Here is a 25,199-nt window from a genome sequence, read left to right on the forward strand (position 1 = left end):
AATTTCCAGGCTTATTCATTATATCCTGTAACAGCAGATAGGTGAAATCCATTTGATTATATTCTTCTGTGAGCAGTCGGGACAATGGTACACCTGGTTACTATATTGTCCTTATAGGCAAGATTTAGAGACAAAAACCAGTATTTTGAATCCATGGTCGGGGAGACAAATGGTAACCAGGTTACTTAAATATCCATGTAGACATGCAGTCAGGGAGACAAATGGTAACCAGGTTATTTATTTATCCATGTAGACTGCAGTCAGGAGACAATGGTAACCGTATATGGTAACCATGTAACTGTAACAATTAGTTATTATATCCATGTAGACAGCAGTCAGGGAGACAAATGGTAACCAGGTTACTCATTGTATCCATGTAGACTGCAGTCAGGGAGACAAATGGTAACCAGGTTACTCATTGTATCCATGTAGACAGCAGTCAGGGAGACAAATGGTAACCAGGTTACTTATTGTATCCATGTAGACTGCAGTCAGGGAGACAAATGGTAACCAGGTTACTCAAAGTATCCATGTAGACTGCAGTCAGGGAGACAAATGGTAACCAGGTTACTCATTGTATCCATGTAGACAGCAGTCAGGGAGACAAATGGTAACCAGGTTACTCATTGTATCCATGTAGACAGCAGTCAGGGAGACAAATGGTAACCAGGTTACTCAAAGTATCCATGTAGACTGCAGTCAGGGAGACAAAATGGTAACCAGGTTACTCATTGTATCCATGTAGACTACAGTCAGGGAGACAAATGGTAACCAGGTTACTCATTGTATCCATGTAGACAGCAGTCAGGGAGACAAATGGTAACCAGGTTACTCATTGTATCCATGTAGACTGCAGTCAGGGAGACAAATGGTAACCAGGTTACTCAAAGTATCCATGTAGACTGCAGTCAGGGAGACAAATGGTAACCAGGTTACTCATTGTATCCATGTAGACTGCAGTCAGGGAGACAAATGGTAACCAGGTTACTCATTGTATCCATGTAGACAGCAGTCAGGGAGACAAATGGTAACCAGGTTACTCATTGTATCCATGTAGACTGCAGTCAGGGAGACAAATGGTAACCAGGTTACTCATTGTATCCATGTAGACAGCAGTCAGGGAGACAAATGGTAACCAGGTTACTCATTGTATCCATGTAGACTGCAGTCAGGGAGACAAATGGTAACCAGGTTACTCATTGTATCCATGTAGACAGCAGTCAGGGAGACAAATGGTAACCAGGTTACTCATTGTATCCATGTAGACTACAGTCATGGAGACAAATGGTAACCAGGTTACTCATTGTATCCATGTAGACAGTAGTCATGGAGACAAATGGTAACCAGGTTACTCATTGTATCCATGTAGACTGCAGTCAGGGAGACAAATGGTAACCAGGTTACTTATTGTATCCATGTAGACAGCAGTCAGGGAGACAAATGGTAACCAGGTTATTTATTGTATCCATGTAGACAGCAGTCAGGGAGACAAATGATAACCAGGTTACTCATTGTATCCATGTAGACAGCAGTCAGGGAGACAAATGCTGAACAGGTTACTCAAAGGGATAAGGATATATTTGGCCTGCAGTTTGCTGGAGGGCTATCAATTCTGTTAAAATCAGTTAATTGATCCATGTTCAAGTCACTAGGTTCATTCCCTCTATGAAATTTAGAGGTTTAGGTTAAAGTAATCTATAGCTATCTTGAACAGAGGGCTATAAAATGTTTTAACATGGCATAAACAGGAAACCATATGACCATCATTGACATCACCGTATTGTAGTAAAAGAAGGATGACATTTACTGTATCAGGACTTTTTTGTGTCATATGAATACATAAATCACAACCTGTATATATATATATCCATCGTATATATCTACTGTGGGGATATGAATACATAAATCACAACCTGTATATATCCAGCGTATATATCTACTGTGGGGATATGAATTATAAGACTCTATCATATGTGGTCATGTAGGATAGGGATATTCCACCCGAGGGGTCACAAAATGTGGTAAAACCCGAGGCTCCGCCGAGGGTTTTACCACATTTTGTGACCCAGAGGGTGAAATATCCCTATCCTACATGAACCACATATGATTGAGTATTTTTCTCTCATTCCTCAACCTAAAATATGCAAAAATAGGCACTATCTGTCGATAGCTTTCTCAGATAGACGCCATTTTTTCTCAATCCAAACTTTTTTTCTACTGCATATAATAAAAAAAGAACAGCGCCAATCGATTTACCATACCCCATATATGCAAACAACGTTTGCTGTTCTAAAAACGAAGGAAACCATTCATTTCCACAGTCTAACGTTGTTTCAGCAGCCCTGTCATTGCAAGCGAAGCCAAATCACTTGATGTCGGCCAAGCTAGTGTGTCCTTTCGCGTGAAAATATAGTTCCATGTTTTATTAATAAAAAACAATAAAAGAACGTGTTTTTTTACATAATTTATATCATAAATAAAAAAAATTATTAGATCTGGCCTAGCAGTCATGGAGCAGACGATGTGTTTACAAATCTATAGATAGATCTACTTTCGGTTCGGCGACCTACTTTTGTATCATTGCACGCGCGTGGCTATCCTACACCGGAAGCGAGGTAATACACACACAGCAAGCATGGGTGTATTTACCTGGACAGACCAGTATGATACCGGTAGGGATGAGAGAAACATAAATCACAACCTGTATATACCGTATATCGGGTTTTTTTGGCGTATGCCAAATTTCACGTTTTCTGTACAAAATGACACGTTTTATTTTTAGCGTATTTCATTTTTAGTGTTTTCACAACGTATAATTCAAATTTTAGCGTACATATGAAACATATTTTCATATACAACAAAAACGAAGAAGTACAGTAATAATAATTTATTTACACGTTTGTTTGCTTCAGCAAACTCAGGTCTGTCCCTGACCGGATTTTCTTTGTTCTTCCGTGTAACGGTTACAAATCGTAGCATGGCCATGTTTCACTTGGCAATGCCACTCTCGTTATGATATCAAAACGATCTACATTGTATACAAAGGACAAAACATAAGATCAACTGTGAGTACATTTTTATTGAATAAAACAGTTCAGTCGAGTCACAGCCAATTAAGCACACCTGTATACGGTATGTGTAAACAGGTGACCGGACAATGACAACACTCCTACAAGGGAGCTAACTCTTACTGTAAAATGTGACCAATTTTAGCGATAACTTATTTTTCGCGACCGAGTCTGGTCGTGGAAATAGCGAAAATTAGACAGTCGCTAAAAAAAACCCGATATACGGTATCCAGTGTATATATCTACTGTGGGGATATGAATACATAAATCACAACCTGTATATATCCAGCGTATATATCTACTGCGGGGATATGGATACATAAATCACAACCTGTATATATCCAGTGTATATATCTACTGTAGGGATATGAATACATAAATCACAACCTATATATATATATATATCCAGTGTATATATCTACTGTGGGGATATGAATACATAAATCACAACCTGTATATATCCAGCGTATATATCTACTCTGGGGATATGAATACATAAATCACAACCTGTATATATCCAGCGTATATATCTACTGTGGGGATATGAATACATAAATCACAACCTGTATATATCCAGCCTGTATCTACTGTGGGGATATGAATTCATAAATCACAACCTGTATATATCCAGTGTATATATCTACTGCGGGGATATGGATACATAAATCACAACCTGTATATATTCAGTGTATATATCTACTGTGAGGATATGGATACATAAATCACAACCTGTATATATCCAGTGTATATATCTACTGCGGGGATATGGATACATAAATCACAACCTGTATATATCCAGTGTATATATCTACTGTAGGGATATGAATACATAAATCACAACCTGTATATATCCAGCGTATATATCTACTGTGGGGATATGAATACATAAATCACAACCTGTATATATCCAGCGTATATATCTACTCTGGGGATATGAATACATAAATCACAACCTGTATATATCCAGTGTATATATCTACTGTGGGGATATGAATACATAAATCACAACCTGTATATATCCAGCGTATATATCTACTGTGGGGATATGGATACATAAATCACAACCTGTATATATCCAGTGTATATATCTACTGTGGGGATATGAATACATAAATCACAACCTATATGTATCCAGCGTATATATCTACTGTGGGAATATGAATACATAAATCACAACCTGTATATATATATATATCCAGCGTATATATTTACTGTGGGGATATGAATACATAAATCACAACCTGTATATATATCCAGCGTATATATCTACTGTGGGGATATGAATACATAAATCACAACCTGTATATATCCAGCCTGTATCTACTGTGGGGATATGAATACATAAATCACAACCTGTATATATCCAGCCTGTATCTACTGTGGGGATATGAATATACATAAATCACAACCTGTATATATCCAGTGTATATATCTACTGTGGGGATATGGATACATAAATCACAACCTGTATATATCCAGTGTATATATCTACTGTGGGGATATGAATACATCCATCACAACCTGTATATATCCAGTGTATATATCTACTGTGGGGATATGAATACATAAATCACAACCTGTATATATATATATATCCAGCGTATATATTTACTGTGGGGATATGAATACATAAATCACAACCTGTATATATCCAGCGTATATCTACTGTGGGGATATGAATACATAAATCACAACCTGTATATATCCAGCATATATATCTACTGTGGGGATATGAATACATAAATCACAACCTGTATATATCCAGTGTATATATATCTACTGTGGGGATATGAATACATAAATCACAACCTGTATATATATATATATCCAGCGTATATATTTACTGTGGGGATATGAATACATAAATCACAACCTGTATAATCCAGCGTGTATCTACTGTGGGGATATGAATACATAAATCACAACCTGTATATATCCAGTGTATATATCTACTGTGGGGATATGAATACATAAATCACAACCTGTATATATATATATATCCAGTGTATATATCTACTGTGGGGATATGAATACATAAATCACAACCTGTATATATCTACTGTGGGGTTATGAAATAAATAGAATAACAAAGTAGCTAAAGTTAATATAAATTATGAAAATAGAAAATTTGTCTTAGAAAACAAAAAAATGTAAACAGTCCGTCCTGAACTGAGTAAAGTAACCCGAACTTTCCTTGTTGAAAATTTAAGCTTTACTTGAACCTATTTCTGGATATTGTGATGAGAAATCTATCCAACCCAGAGAAAGAGAAAGCCACTGTTTAAAACATGCAGACAGATCTGATTCTGATGTTACACCTAGAGCCTTCCTTCAGTCCCCACACCCCCACAGTGACCAAACTGATGTTACACCTAGAACCTTCCTTCAGTCCCCACACCCCCACCATGACCAAACTGATATGTTACACCTAGAACCTTCCTTCAGTCCCCACACCCCCACAGTGACCAAACTGATATTACACCTAGAACCTTCCTTCAGTCCCCACACCCGCACAGTGACCAAACTGATGTTACACCTAGAACCTTCCTTCAGTCCCCACACCCCCACCGTGACCAAACTGATATGTTACACCTAGAACCTTCCTTCAGTCCCCACACCCCCACCGTGACCAAACTGATGTTACACCTAGAACCTTCCTTCAGTCCCCACACCCCCACAGTGACCAAACTGATGTTACACCTAGAACCTTCCTTCAGTCCCCACACCCCCACAGTGACCAAACTGATGTTACACCTAGAAACTTCCTTTAGTCCCCACACCCGCACCGTGACCAAACTGATGTTACACCTAGAACCTTCCTTCAGTCCCCCCACAGTGACCAAACTGATGTTACACCTAGAACCTTCCTTCAGTCCCCACACCCCTACAGTGACCAAACTGATGTTACACCTAGAACCTTCCTTCAGTCCCCACACCCCCACAGTGACCAAACTGATGTTACACCTAGAACCTTCCTTCAGTCCCCACACCCCCACAGTGACCAAACTGATGTTACACCTAGAACCTTCCTTCAGTCCCCACACCCCCACCGTGACCAAACTGATGTTACACCTAGAACCTTCCTTCAGTCCCCACACCCCCACAGTGACCAAACTGATGTTACACCTAGAACCTTCCTTCAGTCCCCACACCCCCACCGTGACCAAAATGATGTTACACCTAGAACCTTCCTTCAGTCCCCACACTCCCACAGTGACCAAACTGATGTTACACCTAGAACCTTCCTTCAGTCCCCACACCCCCACCGTGACCAAACTGATGTTACACCTAGAACCTTCCCTCAGTCCCCACACCCCCACAGTGACCAAACTGATGTTACACCTAGAACCTTCCTTCAGTCCCCACACCCCCACAGTGACCAAACTGATGTTACACCTAGAACCTTCCTTCAGTCCCCACACCCCCACAGTGACCAAACTGATGTTACACCTAGAACCTTCCTTGAGTCCCAACACCCGCACAGTGACCAAACTGATGTTACACCTAGAACCTTCCTTCAGTCCCCACACTCCCACAGTGACCAAACTGATGTTACACCTAGAACCTTCCTTCAGTCCCCACACCCCCACAGTGACCAAACTGATGTTACACCTAGAACCTTCCCTCAGTCCCCACACCCCTACAGTGACCAAACTGATGTTACACCTAGAACCTTCCTTCAGTCCCCACACCCCTACAGTGACCAAACTGATGTTACACCTAGAACCTTCCTTCAGTCCCCACACCCCCACAGTGACCAAACTGATGTTACACCTAGAACCTTCCTTCAGTCCCCACACCCCCACAGTGACCAAACTGATGTTACACCTAGAACCTTCCCTCAGTCCCCACACCCCCACAGTGACCAAACTGATGTTACACCTAGAACCTTCCTTCAGTCCCCACACCCCCACAGTGACCAAACTGATGTTACACCTAGAACCTTCCTTCAGTCCCCACACCCCTACAGTGACCAAACTGATGTTACACCTAGAACCTTCCTTCAGTCCCCACACCCCTACAGTGACCAAACTGATGTTACACCTAGAACCTTCCTTCAGTCCCCACACCCACACAGTGACCAAACTGATGTTACACCTAGAACCTTCCTTCAGTCCCCACATCCCCACAGTGACCAAACTGATGTTACACCTAGAACCTTCCCTCAGTCCCCACACCCCCACAGTGACCAAACTGATGTTACACCTAGAACCTTCCTTGAGTCCCCACACCCGCACAGTGACCAAACTGATGTTACACCTAGAACCTTCCTTCAGTCCCCACACTCCCACAGTGACCAAACTGATGTTACACCTAGAACCTTCCTTCAGTCCCCACACCCCCACAGTGACCAAACTGATGTTACACCTAGAACCTTCCTTCAGTCCCCACACCCCTACAGTGACCAAACTGATGTTACACCTAGAACCTTCCTTCAGTCCCCACACCCCTACAGTGACCAAACTGATGTTACACCTAGAACCTTCCTTCAGTTCCCACACCCCCACAGTGACCAAACTGATGTTACACCTAGAACCTTCCTTCAGTCCCCACATCCCCACAGTGACCAAACTGATGTTACACCTAGAACCTTCCCTCAGTCCCCACACCCCCAGTGACCAAACTGATGTTACACCTAGAACCTTCCTTGAGTCCCCACACCCGCACAGTGACCAAACTGATGTTACACCTAGAACCTTCCTTCAGTCCCCACACTCCCACAGTGACCAAACTGATGTTACACCTAGAACCTTCCTTCAGTCCCCACACCCCCACAGTGACCAAACTGATGTTACACCTAGAACCTTCCTTCAGTCCCCACACCCCTACAGTGACCAAACTGATGTTACACCTAGAACCTTCCTTCAGTCCCCACACCCCCACAGTGACCAAACTGATGTTACACCTAGAACCTTCCTTCAGTCCCCACACCCCTACAGTGACCAAACTGATGTTACACCTAGAACCTTCCTTCAGTCCCCACACCCCTACAGTGACCAAACTGATGTTACACCTAGAACCTTCCTTCAGTCCCCCCACAGTGACCAAACTGATGTTACACCTAGAACCTTCCTTCAGTCCCCACACCCCCACAGTGACCAAACTGATGTTACACCTAGAACCTTCCCTCAGTCCCCCACACCCCCACAGTGACCAAACTGATGTTACACCTAGAACCTTCCTTCAGTCCCCACACCCCCACAGTGACCAAACTGATGTTACACCTAGAACCTTCCCTCAGTCCCCACACCCCCACAGTGACCAAACTGATGTTACACCTAGAACCTTCCTTCAGTCCCCACACCCCCACCGTGACCAAACTGATGTTACACCTAGAACCTTCCTCAGTCCCCACACCCCTACAGTGACCAAACTGATGTTACACCTAGAACCTTCCTTCAGTCCCCACACCCCCACAGTGACCAAACTGATGTTACACCTAGAACCTTCCTTCAGTCCCCACACCCACCCAGTGACCAAACTGATGTTACACCTAGAACCTTCCTTCAGTCCCCACACCCCCACAGTGACCAAACTGATGTTACACCTAGAACCTTCCTTCAGTCCCAACACCCGCACAGTGACCAAACTGATGTTACACCTAGAACCTTCCTTCAGTCCCCACACCCCCACAGTGACCAAACTGATGTTACACCTACAACCTTCCTTCAGTCCCCACACCCCCACAGTGACCAAACTGATGTTACACCTAGAACCTTCCTTTAGTCCCCACATCCCCACAGTGACCAAAGTGATGTTACACCTAGAACCTTCCTTCAGTCCCCACACCCCTACAGTGACCAAACTGATGTTACACCTAGAACCTTCCTTCAGTCCCCACACCCCTACAGTGACCAAACTGATGTTACACCTAGAACCTTCCCTCAGTCCCTACACCCCCACCATGACCAAACTGATGTTACACCTAGAACCTTCCTTCAGTCCCCACACCCCCACCATGACCAAACTGATGTTACACCTAGAACCTTCCCTCAGTCCCCACACCCCCACAGTGACCAAACTGATGTTACACCTAGAACCTTCCCTCAGTCCCTACACCCCCACCATGACCAAACTGATGTTACACCTAGAACCTTCCTTCAGTCCCTACACCCCCACAGTGACCAAACTGATGTTACACCTAGAACCTTCCTTCAGTCCCCACACCCCCACAGTGACCAAACTGATGTTACACCTAGAACCTTCCCTCAGTCCCCACACCCCCACAGTGACCAAACTGATATTACACCTAGAACCTTCCCTCAGTCCCCACCCCCCCACCGTGACCAAACTGATGTTACACCTAGAACCTTCCCTCAGTCCCTACACCCCCACAGTGACCAAACTGATGTTACACCTAGAACCTTCCTTTAGTCCCCACACCCCCACCGTGACCAAACTGATGTTACACCTAGAACCTTCCTTCAGTCCCCACACCCCTACAGTGACCAAACTGATGTTACACCTAGAACCTTCCTTCAGTCCCCACACCCCCCACAGTGACCAAACTGATGTTACACCTAGAACCTTCCTTTAGTCCCCACACCCCCACAGTGACCAAACTGATGTTACACCTAGAGCCTTCCTTCAGTCCCCACACCCCTACAGTGACCAAACTGATGTTACACCTAGAACCTTCCTTCAGTCCCCACACCCCCACAGTGACCAAACTGATGTTACACCTAGAACCTTCCTTCAGTCCCCACACCCCCACAGTGACCAAACTGATGTTACACCTAGAACCTTCCTTCAGTCCCCACACCCACACAGTGACCAAACTGATGTTACACCTAGAACCTTCCTTCAGTCCCCACACCCCCACAGTGACCAAACTGATGTTACACCTAGAACCTTCCTTCAGTCCCCACACCCCCACCGTGACCAAACTGATGTTACACCTAGAACCTTCCTTCAGTCCCCACACCCCCACAGTGACCAAACTGATGTTACACCTAGAACCTTCCTTCAGTCCCCACACCCCCACAGTGACCAAACTGATGTTACACCTAGAACCTTCCCTCAGTCCCCACACCCCCACAGTGACCAAACTGATGTTACACCTAGAACCTTCCTTCAGTCCCCACACCCCCACAGTGACCAAACTGATGTTACACCTAGAACCTTCCTTCAGTCCCCACACCCCCACAGTGACCAAACTGATGTTATACCTAGAACCTTCCCTCAGTCCCCACACCCCCACAGTGACCAAACTGATGTTACACCTAGAACCTTCCCTCAGTCCCCACACCCCCACAGTGACCAAACTGATGTTACACCTAGAACCTTCCTTCAGTCCCCACACCCCCACAGTGACCAAACTGATGTTACACCTAGAACCTTCCTTCAGTCCCCACACCCCCACAGTGACCAAACTGATGTTACACCTAGAACCTTCCCTCAGTCCCCACACCCCCACAGTGACCAAACTGATGTTACACCTAGAACCTTCCTTCAGTCCCCACACCCCCACAGTGACCAAACTGATGTTACACCTAGAACCTTCCTTCAGTCCCCACACCCCCACAGTGACCAAACTGATGTTACACCTAGAACCTTCCCTCAGTCCCCACACCCCCACAGTGACCAAACTGATGTTACACCTAGAACCTTCCTTCAGTCCCCACACCCCCACCGTGACCAAACTGATGTTACACCTAGAACCTTCCTTCAGTCCCCACACCCCCACAGTGACCAAACTGATGTTACACCTAGAACCTTCCTTCAGTTCCCACACCCCCACAGTGACCAAACTGATGTTACACCTAGAACCTTCCCTCAGTCCCCACAGCCCCACAGTGACCAAACTGATGTTACACCTAGAACCTTCCTTCAGTCCCCACACCCCTACAGTGACCAAACTGATGTTACACCTAGAACCTTCCCTCAGTCCCCACACCCCCACAGTGACCAAACTGATGTTACACCTAGAACCTTCCTTCAGTCCCCACACCCCCACCATGAACAAACTGATGTTACACCTAGAACCTTCCTTCAGTCCCCACACCCCCACAGTGACCAAACTGATGTTACACCTAGAACCTTCCTTTAGTCCCCACACCCCCACCGTGACCAAACTGATGTTACACCTAGAACCTTCCTTCAGTCCCCACACCCCCACCGTGACCAAACTGATGTTACACCTAGAACCTTCCTTCAGTCCCCACACCACCACAGTGACCAAACTGATGTTACACCTAGAACCTTCCTTCAGTCCCCACACCCCTACAGTGACCAAACTGATGTTACACCTAGAACCTTCCTTCAGTCCCCACACCCCCACAGTGACCAAACTGATGTTACACCTAGAACCTTCCTTTAGTCCCCACACCCCCACCGTGACCAAACTGATGTTACACCTAGAACCTTCCCTCAGTCCCCACACCCCCACAGTGACCAAACTGATGTTACACCTAGAACCTTCCTTCAGTCCCCACACCCCCACAGTGACCAAACTGATGTTACACCTAGAACCTTCCTTCAGTCCCCACACCCCCACAGTGACCAAACTGATGTTACACCTAGAACCTTCCTTCAGTCCCCACACCCCCACAGTGACCAAACTGATGTTACACCTAGAACCTTCCTTCAGTCCCCACACCCCCACCGTGACCAAACTGATGTTACACCTAGAACCTTCCTTCAGTCCCCACACCCCCACAGTGACCAAACTGATGTTACACCTAGAACCTTCCTTCAGTCCCCACACCCCCACCGTGACCAAACTGATGTTACACCTAGAACCTTCCCTCAGTCCCCACACCCCCACAGTGACCAAACTGATGTTACACCTAGAACCTTCCTTCAGTCCCCACACCCCCACAGTGACCAAACTGATGTTACACCTAGAACCTTCCTTCAGTCCCCACACCCCCACAGTGACCAAACTGATGTTACACCTAGAGCCTTCCTTCAGTCCCCACACCCCCACAGTGACCAAACTGATGTTACACCTAGAACCTTCCTTCAGTCCCCACACCCCCACAGTGACCAAACTGATGTTACACCTAGAACCTTCCTTCAGTCCCCACACCCCTACAGTGACCAAACTGATGTTACACCTAGAACCTTCCTTGAGTCCCCACACCCCCACAGTGACCAAACTGATGTTACACCTAGAACCTTCCTTCAGTCCCCACACCCCCACAGTGACCAAACTGATGTTACACCTAGAACCTTCCTTTAGTCCCCACACCCCCACCGTGACCAAACTGATGTTACACCTAGAACCTTCCCTCAGTCCCCACACCCCCACAGTGACCAAACTGATGTTACACCTAGAACCTTCCTTCAGTCCCCACACCCCCACAGTGACCAAACTGATGTTACACCTAGAACCTTCCTTCAGTCCCCACACCCCCACAGTGACCAAACTGATGTTACACCTAGAACCTTCCTTCAGTCCCCACACCCCCACAGTGACCAAACTGATGTTACACCTAGAACCTTCCTTCAGTCCCCACACCCCCACCGTGACCAAACTGATGTTACACCTAGAACCTTCCTTCAGTCCCCACACCCCCACAGTGACCAAACTGATGTTACACCTAGAACCTTCCTTTAGTCCCCACACCCCCACCGTGACCAAACTGATGTTACACCTAGAACCTTCCCTCAGTCCCCACACCCCCACAGTGACCAAACTGATGTTACACCTAGAACCTTCCTTCAGTCCCCACACCCCCACAGTGACCAAACTGATGTTACACCTAGAACCTTCCTTCAGTCCCCACACCCCCACAGTGACCAAACTGATGTTACACCTAGAGCCTTCCTTCAGTCCCCACACCCCCACAGTGACCAAACTGATGTTACACCTAGAACCTTCCTTCAGTCCCCACACCCCCACAGTGACCAAACTGATGTTACACCTAGAACCTTCCTTCAGTCCCCACACCCCTACAGTGACCAAACTGATGTTACACCTAGAACCTTCCTTGAGTCCCCACACCCCCACAGTGACCAAACTGATGTTACACCTAGAACCTTCCTTCAGTCCCCACACCCCCACAGTGACCAAACTGATGTTACACCTAGAACCTTCCTTCAGTCCCCACACCCCCACAGTGACCAAACTGATGCTACACCTAGAACCTTCCTTCAGTCCCCACACCCCCACAGTGACCAAACTGATGTTACACCTAGAACCTTCTTCAATCCCCACACCCCCACAGTGACCAAACTGATGTTACACCTAGAACCTTCCCTCAGTCCCTACACTCCCAGTGACCAAAATCAGCTGACGTGCATTAAGATAAATAATCAACCAATGTTACCCAAGCTCTGAGTTGGCCTTGGGTGAGTTCCAGAAACCTTGACTGGCCTCTTCAGGTCAGTGAGACTGGTCAGTTGCCTAAGAAGGCCTTTTCAGTGGCAAAGGTGAAAGAGTTCAGTGGAAAAAAAAATTCAATTTTTCAAATTGTGTACTAAAACGTACCTAGAGTTTGTATTGGAACATGTAGAGTTCATTAATACTTATGTACTAACACCCTCGCTGTACACGATAGGTAAATGAGATTGCTAAAAAATAGAAACTTTTCTTAATACAATTTGGCTAATTGCTGTTCTTTTATTCAAGCTATTGTAGGCTTTAGGACTGTAATTTCAGTACAAAAGTCACATCAAGTACGGCCATCTTGTGCATTTAGAAGAAAAAAATACCTCAGAAACCTTTTGTCTGGTTTTCTTGCATTAAATTTATTTCTAATTCCAGCCAAGTCTAAATATACATTGGCTATCACATGGAACATTCACCTGAATAATGGAAACGATTTGAAAGTAACAATTTTTGTTCTTTAACTTTCTTTTGCGTAACTGGTAATTAGAAGAATGCTACAGACTGCCTTTCATGTATTATTAAATGTTTTTGTCTTTCAGTAGGTCTCGGTGACATATCTTCAGTGACAGTTAGAAGATGAGAAAGTCAAACTTTATTTTGCCTGAAGTTTTTTAAAATCCCCAGGTCACAGAATTAGCAAAATGGCAAACACGTTCCTGTAAAGTGTGACTGATTTGGGAGTACTGTAATTCAGACGAATGCTGAATTTATGCTTTATTTAACCTGACCTGTTGTTTCTAAGTGTAGAGGTCGAAGCCTATTCGTCTGGCATTAATTTTAGGACAATTCTAAGACCTATGCTTTCATTACTGGCCACTGGTATTAATCACCTACCGCTTTGACATTACCGCTTTAGTGTGTTGACTCCATCGGCAGAAAGAGGGAGGTTTTGGCACCTGAATCACAAGAGGGACAGATGCCGTCTTTACAGTGACATGCTTATGTTTATTTCCAATATAGCCTTCCAAATGAATTAAATCTGGAGACAGACATGCTAGATGAGGTCTGTACAGAGTTAAGCATTAACGGGCACTTTTATGGTAGTCTGCTTATCTTCGTCACCAAGTGATCGAGGGTCGTCACCAAGTGGAGGGTCGCATGTATAACAATAGACCAACACAGCTGTATTTCTTACTGTAATTGCCAAAGTGAAAGCGAAAGCTTCCTTTGCTTAGAACTAGTTTAGAGATAAAATTAAGTCTTCAGAAAAGTTTTTAAGGAAATTGATTATATAACATTTGCAAAAGACTAAAATTTACAGGTAGGTGAAAAAGAATTGGCCTTTTTTAGCCTTTAAATACATAGATGTTTGTCTTGTTTGTGGAAGAATGATGCTTTTGATGGACCAATATTTCTTTTAGGCCCAAAATCATCAGCAAGACATTTTTGTTGAGGAACACTTAGTGGACTTATTATCTAATATGTCTGAAGCTGTAACAAATATTTTCATAGTAACATAGTAATATATCCCAAAATAGGATCTAGTGATATGTAGTAACATATCTCAACATAGTATCAAATGATACATAGTAACATATCTCAACATAGTATCAAATGATACGGACAAAGTAACATATCTCAAAATAGGATCCAGTGATATGTAGTAACATATCTCAAAATAGGATCCAGTGATATGTAGTAACATATCTCAACATAGTATCAAATGATACATAGTAACATGTCTCAACATAGTATCAAATGATACATAGTAACATATATATTAACATAGTATCAAATGATACATAGTAACATATCTCAACATAGTATCAAATGATACATAGTAACATATCTCAACATAGTATCAAATGATACATAGTAACATGTCTCAACATTATACGGACATAGTAACATATCTCAACATAGTATCTAAAGATACATAGTAACATATCTCAACATAGTATCAAATGATACATAGTAACATATCTCAACATAGTATCAAATGATACATAGTAACATGTCTCAACATAGTATCTAAAGATACATAGTAACATGTCTCAACATTATACGGACATAGTAACATATCTCAACATAGTATCAAATGATACATAGTAACATATCTCAACATAGTATCAAATGATACATAGTAACATATCTTAACATAGTATCAAATGATACATAGTAACATATCTCAACATAGTATCAAATGATACGGACAATGTAACATATCTCAACATAGTATCAAATGATACATAGTAACATATCTCAACATAGTATCAAATTATACATAGTAACATATCTCAACATAGTATCAAATGATACATAGTAACATATCTCAACATAGTATCAAATGATACGGACAAAGTAACATATCTCAACATAGTATCAAATGATACATAGTAACATATCTCAACATAGTATCAAATGATCTATTGGTATTGCATTACAGAAATGAGTATGCAGTCTTTAAAACTGGGGTACCAGTAAAGATAAGCCCACTGGATACTAAAAGGTTAACATCTAATACATTGAGTCATTTTACCATGGCTGTTAACATTTCTCCTGTCTATGGGGAATGATAGGCCAGACATACAATGTAATGAGGCCTAATGACATTCTATATTATACTTACTTGTGTCATATTGACATAATTTTGCAGTCAACAGCAAGCTTCAAACTCAACCGATCTATTTGATCCTCCCTCCCAGTGTCTGTCTGTATCCAGGTAATCCTCCCTCCCAGTGTCTGTCTGTAGCCAGGTGATCATCCCTCCCAGTGTCTATCTGTAGTCAGGTGATCCTCCTTCCTGGTGTCTGTCTGTAGCCAGGTGATCATCCCTCCCAGTGTCTGTCTGTAGCCAGGTGATCCTCCCTCCCAGTGTCTGTCTGTAGCCAGGTGATCCTCCCTCCCAGTGTCTGTCTGTAGTCAGGTGATCCTCCTTCCTGGTGTCTGTCTGTAGCCAGGTGATCCTCCCTCCCAGTGTCTGTCTGTAGCCAGGTGATCCTCCCTCCCAGTGTCTGTCTGTAAGTCAGGTGATCCTCCTTCCTGGTGTCTGTCTGTAGCCAGGTGATCATCCCTCCCAGTGTCTGTCTGTAGCCAGGTAATCCTCCCTCCCAGTGTCTGTCTGTAGCCAGGTGATCCTCCCTCCCAGTGTCTGTCTGTAGCCAGGTGATCCTCCCTCCCAGTGTCTGTCTGTAGCCAGGTGATCCTCCCTCCCAGTGTCTGTTTGTAGCCAGGTGATCATCCCTCCCAGTGTCTGTCTGTAGCCAGGTGATCCTCCCTCCCAGTGTCTGTCTGTAGTCAGGTGATCCTCCTTCCTGGTGTCTGTCTGTAGTCAGGTGATCATCCCTCCCAGTGTCTGTCTGTAGCCAGGTGATCCTCCCTCCCAGTGTCTGTCTGTAGTCAGGTGATCCTCCTTCCTGGTGTCTGTCTGTAGCCAGGTGATCCTCCCTCCCAGTGTCTGTCTGTAGTCAGGTGATCCTCCCTCCTGGTGTCTGTCTGTAGCCAGGTGATCATCCCTCCCAGTGTCTGTCTGTAGCCAGGTGATCCTCCCTCCCAGTGTCTGTTTGTAGCCAGGTGATCCTCCCTCCCAGTGTCTGTCTGTAGCCAGGTGATCCTCCCTCCCAGTGTCTGTCTGTAGCCAGGTGATCCTCCCTCCCAGTGTCTGTCTGTAGCCAGGTGATCCTCCCTCCCAGTATCTGTTTGTAGCCAGGTGATCATCCCTCCCAGTGTCTGTCTGTAGCCAGGTGATCCTCCCTCCCAGTGTTTGTCTGTAGTCAGGTGATCCTCCTTCCTGGTGTCTGTCTGTAGCCAGGTGATCCTCCCTCCCAGTGTCTGTCTGTAGCCAGGTGATCCTCCTTCCCAGTGTCTGTCTGTAGCCAGGTGATCCTCCCTCCTGGCGTCTGTCTGTAGCCAGGTGATCCCCCCTCCTGGCGTCTGTCTGTAGTCAGGTGATCCTCCCTCCTGGCGTCTGTCTGTAGCCAGGTGATCCACCTTCCTGTTTTCTGTCTGTAGCCAGGTGATCCCCCCTCCTGGCGTCTGTCTGTAGCCAGGTGATCCTCCCTCCTGGCGTCTGTCTGTAGCCAGGTGATCCTCCTTCCCAGTGTCTGTCTGTAGCCAGGTGATCCCCCCTCCTGGCGTCTGTCTGTAGCCAGGTGATCCTCCCTCCTGGCGTCTGTCTGTAGCCAGGTGATCCTCCTTCCCAGTGTCTGTCTGTAGCCAGGTGATCCCCCCTCCTGGCGTCTGTCTGTAGCCAGGTGATCCTCCCTCCCAGTGTCTGTCTGTAGCCAGGTGATCCTCCCTCCCGGTGTCTGTCTGTAGTCAGGTGATCCTCCCTCCCAGTGTCTGTCTGTAGCCAGGTGATCCTCCCTCCCAGTGTCTGTCTGTAGCCAGGTGATCATCCCTCCCAGTGTCTGTCTGTAGCCAGGTGATCATCCCTCCCAGTGTCTGTCTGTAGTCAGGTGATCCTCCCTCCCAGTGTCTGTCTGTAGCCAGGTGATCCTCCCTCCCAGTGTCTGTCTGTAGCCAGGTGATCCTCCTTCCTGGTGTCTGTCTGTAGCCAGGTGATCCTCCCTCCTGGTGTCTGTCTGTAGCCAGGTGATCCTCCTTCCCAGTGTCTGTCTGTAGCCAGGTGATCCTCCCTCCTGGTGTCTGTCTTTAGCCAGGTGATCCTCCTTCCCAGTGTCTGTCTGTAGTCAGGTGATCATCCCTCCTTGTGTCTGTCTGTAGCCAGGTGATCCCTTTTTCTGGATTCACAACACTTAAATCACTCCTTTGTGAAGGCTTTTTGAAGCTGGATCATCAACATTCTTTAAATTATATAAACTTTAAGGAAATAATCGTATACAAATTTCTTTATAGTATCTTAAACGATTTTTTGGCATGTTTGTTGTCAGTTTTGTTGAAATTGTGTTTGGAGTATTATTATCACAAGGCCTTTAATTGTTTAGGTCCTTGATTGAAAGTGAATTGAAAAATTTGATATGACTGCCATAAAAATGTACAAGGTAGTACAGCTTATATATATTTGTATGCCATTCAGGTGAAGATTATTATTCCACACTTGTTATTAAAATATGCACATGGAAAGTAGGGTAATGTGCAGTCCATGTCCAGTTGCTGTTCAATGTCAGATCACTACAAGATGTCAGAGGTCCTATGATTTTTATTCTTAGGAAGTGAAAGTGAAACTTAGAGATGGTTGTTTAGAGGGTTTGTCTTAAAACCCTCTCCTAGTTTGTTGAGAAAATCTAATGGTCAGCAGAGCCCTGTGAACTGGCCTACAACCTTTTTGGCTCAAGGCCCAACTTTGTTCTTTAAGGTTATTGTTTTTTCTCGTAACATATTGCAAGCGAGACATATAATAGATAGCACTTGTTTTAAATTTTATTTGAGCATTATTTTAGATTTGATGAAGTATCAAGATCAGACCTGATGTATCAGGATAGACAATCTTAAGACACATTGTTTAAGTGTTTTAATCAGACCATATAAGATAAACTCAGGCCAGATATGTTTTATTTGAAAGGATTTATTGGAATTGGGAGTTGAATTTTTTTGGGGTGGTAATGTGTGGACTACATTTGTAACAGTAAAAAATGAGGCAAGGGAATGATAGAGATGGGAAATTTTACTGAAATTTCTTGGAATATATACAATATATCTACACAATTCATATATATATATGTATATGTTCACTGGTAAGAGCTTTTGCATCTGTTGTATTTGAAAGATCAGTATCAGTAAAAATCTTGCCACATGTTGTAAATGTTTTTCAGACAGTAGACTGAAGAAAAATAAGTTATGTAATAATCTAACTGATAAGTATAACTTACATGAATGATTGCTGGGTGCCTAACAAAACTACACAATCCAATTTCTAGAGTGTTCTGTCTGCCAGTTTGGCAAGTTTTTCCCAAGTGTACAATTTTAAGTAAGTAATCAAATTGAATGTTTGACAGTATTAGTATGTACATGGGCAGTAGGTTTTTACACACTGCTCCATGCCAGAGGTAACACTCTACCAATACTACACGGTATCACTGATTCAATAGATAGCATTCTCTGACAATTATAGTCCGGTTGAATAAATCATTATCTAGAGGGAAAAAATCTTTCAGATGAAAAATATTCCCTGCAATGAAAATTGTGAACCTATACAATAAGGTTTTAACACTATATATATATATTTAGTGGATTTTTTATTGGATGGATAAAAAATCTAAATGTCGTACATTTTGACCTCTACATCAAGGGCAGATAATTGAAAACAGATCTGGTATAATTTCCATAGATACTGGAGAGTCAGTTAGAAATTAGTGATAATAAAATAATGAAAATCCATATTGGATTTTAACATGTTACACATGTTACATAATTGGCAGAGTAAAGATAGTGTGTTGATTCAATATCTATAGATGGGCATTTGTTATATAAAACAGATGCCTATTAAAACTATATGGTCAACTTTTAACACGTTTTCGTGTAATTTCAATTTGCTTTGAAATTTTATTCCTGACCATGATCTGTTTCATGTTTATTTGTATTCAAGTAAAGTCGGTTTTGTCAACCAAAGAAAACATATTAAAGTAAAGGTTATTCTGTATTTGTTTAGGAAGACAGTCGGTTTTTTGTCCAGCTGTTGAAAAGATTATATAATTCCAAATAAATAATGAAAAAATTACTTAGTAATTCAATATTCTTTCTGTAAGTTTATTTCCGTTTGTTAGGATAATCCATAAATTGCATAATATGCTGTTGATAAACAGACAGTGTGCGATGTCGTTCTCAAATAGCATGCAGAATTGAAAAAAAGTCAGAATTGTTAATATAGAATGCCATTGTACAACTGGCATCATACGATTTTTCGAAGGGAACATTTTAAGGTTATTTCCTATGACCGTGTTGACGATTGCTTAGGTGATCATCTCATTTCCAGATTCACTCTATCTTTTGGATTTTGGAAAATTTATAAATTCATCAACAAATTTGTTGTTTTTTTTTACTCTGTGTTTCCCAAATATCGTAGACATGTTTGATTTTTAAATGATTGAGCTTATTCGAAGTTTTAGAAATCTTGAATCTTAAATCTTCTGCTGTTTTGAAGTTTTCAAAATTTGATTGGGCATGTACTCATGCTATCGAGCTCACAAACACATTTTACTAGGAAAGTTTTGATGGTGATTACTATTCACCTGTTATTTATACATGCATGGCCGATTATTCGGTTACCCTATTTGGTAACCAGTTGTCTTCTGACAGAGTGATAAGTTAACTGTTTAACCATTGACAACCCTACTCTATATTACATATGATGTCATTGTTGTTTATTGGAAAGATTATGTAAGGAATATCTGTTACTATGTAAAGATTGTATACTAAGGGAAATATGGTATAAGTACTGTGTAAAAAAAATTATTAGGAGAAATACTGTATAAGTACTTTGTAAAAATTGATTATTAGGAGAAATATTGTATAAGAACTTTGTAATAATCTGTTCATTGGGAGAAATATGGTATAGGTAATATGTAAAATTTGATTTTTAGGAGAAGTATTGTACAAGTACTTTGTTAAAATCTTTTTATTAGAAGAGACTACATGCCGTAGGTCTAGGTATAGATATACTGTATGTAAAGTTTCTCCATACATCAAAGTATGTATACTATTTATCACTTTGTGTAAGTAACTAGTAATTACGGTAATTAATACCTCCTGACAGGTGGTATAAACATGGTCATAAGTCTTCTGAATTCTAAAACAACCTAATACATCCTGCTTTCACTGGTCTTTTTCTGTAAAAAGAAAATTGTCTCCTTTTTCTCAGCCAATTACTCAGGCAGTGAATACCTTCATATAGATAATTACTATATAGACCAACATTACCTACGTGTGAACAGCCTACATTCGTAATTGAATTAAATTTTTCGAGAAGAAGTATGTAAGAAAATCAATAAATGTAACATTTGTCTCATGCTCGGTATGTGCCAGTCTTACATAGAAGATGAGATAGAATTTTTCCAGCATAATTACTGGTAGTCATTTACATGTAAGGTATAAAATATTATGTTATATGGATGAGTTCCTGTTACAGAGGAAGTGTTATCGACAACGATAATCACATATGATTTAAGGCTATTGTGTCAGCAGATTACAACAGCTACTTATGGACAGATGTAATTATGTCTGCATTCATGCACAAAGGAAGCAATAAATTGAGGATTAATCTTCATCACTGTAGGAAAATATGTAACATATCAGGGGCACTGCTTCCTAGCACCAGCTGACAGATAGGGTTCAGAGGCCTACCACACTCACAACCTAGGTTATCTACCTCTCTGGTTATATGATTGGGTACTTTCCTTAATGTCCTTTTTGACAATGTTAATAGGTAATGTAATTTGTTGATATTAAGATATACAATTTGGTAAATCACAAGGATCATGTAAGAAATATTTCAGTCATTGGTATTGTGCACATCATTGGTTTTAAACAAATAACTAGTACTCGGTGAAAGGGAAAGGACTCTCAAACAGACCACGGGTACACTGTGAAAGGTAGATAACTCTCAAACAGATCGCAGGTACACTGTGTTAGGGAGATAACTCTCAAACAGATCACAGCTAAACTGTGTTAGGGAGATAACTCTCAAACAGATCGCAGCTAAACTGTGTAAGGGAGATTACTCTCACAGATCACTGGTACACTGTATAAGGGAGATAACTCTCAAACAGATCACAGGTACACTGTATAAGGGAGATAACTCTCAAACAGATCACAGCTAAACTGTGTAAGGGAGATTACTCTCACAGATCACCGGTACACTGTATAAGGGAGATAACTCTCAAACAGATCACATGTACACTGTATAAGGGAGATAACTCTCAAACAGATCACAGCTAAACTGTGTTAGGGAGATAACTCTCAAACAGATCGCAGCTAAACTGTGTTGGCGAGATAACTCTCAAACAGATCACAGGTTCACTGTATAAGGGAGATAACTCTCAAACAGATCACATGTACACTGTATAAGGGAGATAACTCTCAAACAGATCACAGCTAAACTGTGTTAGGGAGATAACTCTCAAACAGATCGCAGGTACACTGTGTTAGGGAGATAACTCTCAAACAGATCACAACTAAACTGTGTAAGGGAGATAACTCTCAAACAGATCGCAGCTAAACTGTGTTAGGGAGATAACTCTCAAACAGATCGCAGCTAAACTGTGTAAGGGAGATAACTCTCACAGATCACAGGTACACTGTATAAGGGAGATAAATCTCAAACAGATCACATGTACACTGTATAAGGGAGATAACTCTCAAACAGATCGCAGGTACACTGTGTTAGGGAGATAACTCTCAAACAGATCACAACTAAACTGTGTAAGGGAGATAACTCTCAAACAGATCGCAGCTAAACTGTGTTAGAGAGATAACTCTCAAACAGATCGCAGCTAAACTGTGTAAGGGAGATAACTCTCACAGACCACAGGTACACTGTGTAAGGGAGATAACTCTCACAGATCACAGGTACACTGTATAAGGGAGATAACTTTCAAACAGATCCCAGGCACACTGCAAGTGAGTTAACTCTCAAACAGATCTCAGGTACTTTGTAAGAGAATTAACTTTCCAACAGATCACATGTACACTGTATAAGGGATTTAACTCTCAAAAAGATCACAGGTACTCTGTGTAAGGGAGATAACTTTCCAACAGTTCACAGGTACACTGTATAAGGGAGATAACTCTCACAGATCACAGGTACACTGTATAAGGGAGATGATTCACGCAGATCACAGGTACACTGTGTAAGGGAGATAACTCTCAAACAGATCACAGGTACACTGTATAAGGGAGATAACTCTCACAGATCACAGGTACACTGTGTAAGGGAGATGATTCACGCAGATCACAGATAATGTTGTGCTTCAAGCTTTTTGATTCAAATCTGGATTCTTGAATATCGGAAATTGGTTTGAATCAAGTCTAAATTGATAATCGCTGTCAGTTAACAAATTGACCTTAATTCAATTTGAGACATATCTTGATTCATCCAACCTCTCACATTGTGAAAGGGACATAACTCTCACAATATTATGAGTACACTTTGTAAGATAGACAACTTTGATAGGGATCACTGGTAAACTATGTTGATTAAGGAGATTAGGGAGATCACCGTGGGTACACTATGTAAGGGAGATCACCGTGGGTACACTATGTAAGGGAGATCACCGTGGGTACACTATGTAAGGGAGATCACCGTGGGTACACTATGTAAGGGAGATCACCGTGGGTACACTATGTAAGGGAGATCACCGTGGGTACACTATGTAAGGGAGATCACCGTGGGTACACTATGTAAGGGAGATCACCGTGGGTACACTATGTAAGGGAGATCACCGTGGGTACACTATGTAAGGGAGATCACCGTGGGTACACTATGTAAGGGAGATCACCGTGGGTACACTATGTAAGGGAGATCACCGTGGGTACACTATGTAAGGGAGATCACCGTGGGTACACTATGTAAGGGAGATCACCGTGGGTACACTATGTAAGGGAGATCACCGTGGGTACACTATGTAAGGGAGATCACCGTGGGTACACCATGTAAGGGAGATCACCGTGGGTACACTATGTAAGGGAGAAATCACACAAAAATCACTTTGTATAGGGGAGATAACTGTTGAAGGATGATTACTCGTGTACTGATCATGGGAACATTGTAAGGGAGATAACATCACATGTATAGAGGAGATAACTCTCACATGTATAGAGGAGATAACTCTCACATGTAACGGGTCACCATGTAAGGGAGATAACTCTCACATGTAACGGGTCACCATGTAAGGGAGATAACATCACATGTATAGGGGAGATAACTCTCACATGTGACAGGTCACCATGTAAGGGAGATAACATCACTGTATAGGGGAGATAACTCTCACTTGTAACAGGTCACCATGTAAGGGAGATAACTCTCACATGTATAGGGGAGATAACTCTCACATGTGACAGGTCACCATGTAAGGGAGATAACTCTCACATGTATAGGGGAGATAACTCTCACATGTAACAGGTCACCATGTAAGGGAGATAACTCTCACATGTATAGGGGAGATAACTCTCACATGTGACAGGTCACCATGTAAGGGAGATAACTCTCACATGTATAGGGGAGATAACTCTCACATGTGACAGGTCACCATGTAAGGGAGATAACTCTCACATGTATAGGGGAGATAACTCTCACATGTAACAGGTCACCATGTAAGGGAGATAACTCTCACATGTATAGGGGAGATAACTCTCACATGTGACAGGTCACCATGTAAGGGAGATAACTCTCACATGTATAGGGGAGATAACTCTCACATGTAACAGGTCACCATGTAAGGGAGATAACATCACATGTATAGGGGAGATAACTCTCACATGTGACAGGTCACCATGTAAGGGAGATAACTCTCACATGTATAGAGGAGATAACTCTCACATGTAACAGGTCACCATGTAAGGGAGATAACATCACATGTATAGACAAGTTATTTCCCTTGTGCAATGAGTAAGTCTACAGGAATCTCATGCTATAAAATAAAATTCTTAACTACCAAATGAATATGAAATCCTTAACTATCAAATGAATATGAAATCCTTAACTATCAAATGAATATGAAATCCTTAACTATCAAATGAATATGAAATCCTTAACTATCAAATGAATAAGTCTGCACGGATCTCATGCCATAAGTCTACAAGAATCTTATACTGTAAGATAAAACTCTTAACTATGAAAAGAAGAAGTCTACGGGAATCTCATGCTAAAAGAGAAGGGTCATAACAATTAAATCATGAAG

At 42.5% G+C, this 25,199-nt stretch overlaps 1 protein-coding gene across 1 annotated transcript in view; it reads left to right on the top strand.

The window, feature by feature from the left end:
• LOC117337185 overlaps positions 1 to 25,199 on the top strand; it is a 207,918-nt gene that overhangs the window by 31,804 nt on the left and 150,915 nt on the right. The window lies entirely within an intron of this gene.

Source organism: Pecten maximus, chromosome 11 (assembly GCF_902652985.1).
Source record: "Pecten maximus chromosome 11, xPecMax1.1, whole genome shotgun sequence".
Lineage (NCBI taxonomy): Eukaryota > Metazoa > Mollusca > Bivalvia > Pectinida > Pectinidae > Pecten > Pecten maximus.